Raw genomic sequence first — 2,134 nt, 5'->3', positions numbered from 1 at the left:
TTTGCAAAAAGAAACACAGAAAAGACTTGCTAGAAGCTAATGAAAATGGATAAATAGAGGCTGGGGACAAGTGGGACAGAGGGGAGGAAAGGGACTAAGAATTTTCTGAGTATACTTGTTATGACTCTTAAACCAGGTAAGTTATTTTGCAAATACGCTAGTAAGCCAAAAAGGGAAAACACACTAAAATTGAACATAGATAGAAATAAATAAACCTATGAGTGTATAAAGCTGGCAATGGATAAAAACAAATTTTCAAGTAAGTTTGGACACAGTGCTTTGACTATACAACCCTAGTGTGATATTTTCTAGTTACAAAAAATTTGTGAAGAAATTTAAAACAAAAATCATACTCAGTGAATTTATTTTTAGTAGTAATGCTGATATTATAATTTTGAAACTTTTATGTATATTTTAGGATAAATCAAGTAAATAAATATATCAATGTTGAAGGAAACAAGACTTTTGATATATAAGAAGAGACATAAATAAAAATATTTTGTTAAATATGAAATAGAAGTATATGTGTGTATGCGTCTCTCAGATATGTGATAGTCTACCTTAATTCACAAGTCTAGATATAAAACTTGACTCTAAATATTTTTCTCAGAGAATCACATAAAGCTGTATGAAAGTCAGAGATTTCAAAAGATAACAAATATAAAAACACACTCCTCTTCTCATTCCATTAAAATGTATACTAAATTCATCCTTTTGTATATCAGATTTTTATAATTACCTAATACATACTCATTGTAAAATACTCCAAAGATATAGAACTAATACAATGTGCCTATTTCCCCTTTCATACTATAAAGTTCATTCCCATAAAAAAGTAATGTTGCTGGTATCTTGACAAATCTTTCTGTACACAATAATCGCAATTTTAAAAGAACAGTGAGGGAACTCCCTGTTAGAGTTACCATGAATGCCACATTCAGCTTACACTTCTGCAACGTCTCCCCGTTGGCTCCGAAGTCCCCCTGGAGCCCGGACGCTGGTGGGCTCCTGGCTTTGCATCTTCAGAGGAATGCAGTCTCCCCTGCTGTTGTCACTTGCCGTCCCTTTGTGTCTTCAAAAGGAGACCATGTGTCATCAGACCTCACATCTTCTGCAACGCTGGTTCCACATTTATCTCTTGAAGGACACTGAAAAGAAAACTGTGTAAAGACTCCCCCATTAAGTGTGTTTTCCACTTCTTCATTAATGAAATATCTGGCATACTAGTGTCTGGTACTGGACTCTGGGGAAAGGAGCCACAGGCACTGCAGAGGCGTCACCTGGAGCAGCCCTGTGTGCCTGAACAAAGACTGAGCCGGGAGCAGAGGGCCCAGGTGGGGCACAAGAAAGGACCGCTCCTGCGCAGTGCTGGGACCCTGGGCATTGACGAAGGGCAGGGGCCTGGCCAGCTTTTGTCATACATGCTCAGCCAGGGGACAAGCTCAGGAAAATCAGGCCAATGCTGTGCCTAATCAGCGGGGTGTGTGACACAAAAGTCACAGTGGACTTCAGTCCAGGCCTGGCTGGCACAGGGAACGGTGACATCTGGATTTGGGCTGCCTGACCCTGAAGTTTCCTGTTTGTTCCCAGCTGGTCCAGACCCTGAGCCCCAGACCCCAAAACACTCCTGCTCAATGAGCATCGAACAAGCCTGAAGCTCCTTCGCTCCCCTGGTACGGGCTGCCGAGGTTGAAGTGTTGCCCCTCCAAAAGACACCAATATTTCCACTATTATCAAACCCTAAACTACTGAAATGAAGCTCGGAAGTTGAATTTCAGAACCAGAAAGAACCCAGAAAGAAGATGGTTGGGATTATACAAAATCCAAGTAAGAGATATTTTGGTGGTGATTATAGGCATTTTTTTTTCATTCCTCATAAGTTGGAACAATTAAAGCCACTTTAGGGATAAACTTAGTATAATACTTGTTTTCAAAATACATTCTTTCTCATGTAGTCAGATTCTTAATCAAAAGAGAATGATTGTGTCAAGTTTTTGCTCAGAAAAACAAAATAAAAACAGGGCCTGGAATAAACTACAATAAATTTTATTAGACCACCTAACAGGAGAAGTGATAGCTGTGGGTGACCCCTCAGAGCACTGTCCCCAAAGACCTGCCCCTCTGGGCATTCTAG

The sequence above is a fragment of the Galeopterus variegatus genome, unplaced genomic scaffold, assembly GCF_000696425.1.
Source record: "Galeopterus variegatus unplaced genomic scaffold, G_variegatus-3.0.2 Scaffold5843, whole genome shotgun sequence".
NCBI classification, from domain to species: Eukaryota; Metazoa; Chordata; class Mammalia; order Dermoptera; family Cynocephalidae; genus Galeopterus; species Galeopterus variegatus.
Note: the sequence above shows the minus strand (reverse complement) of the source record.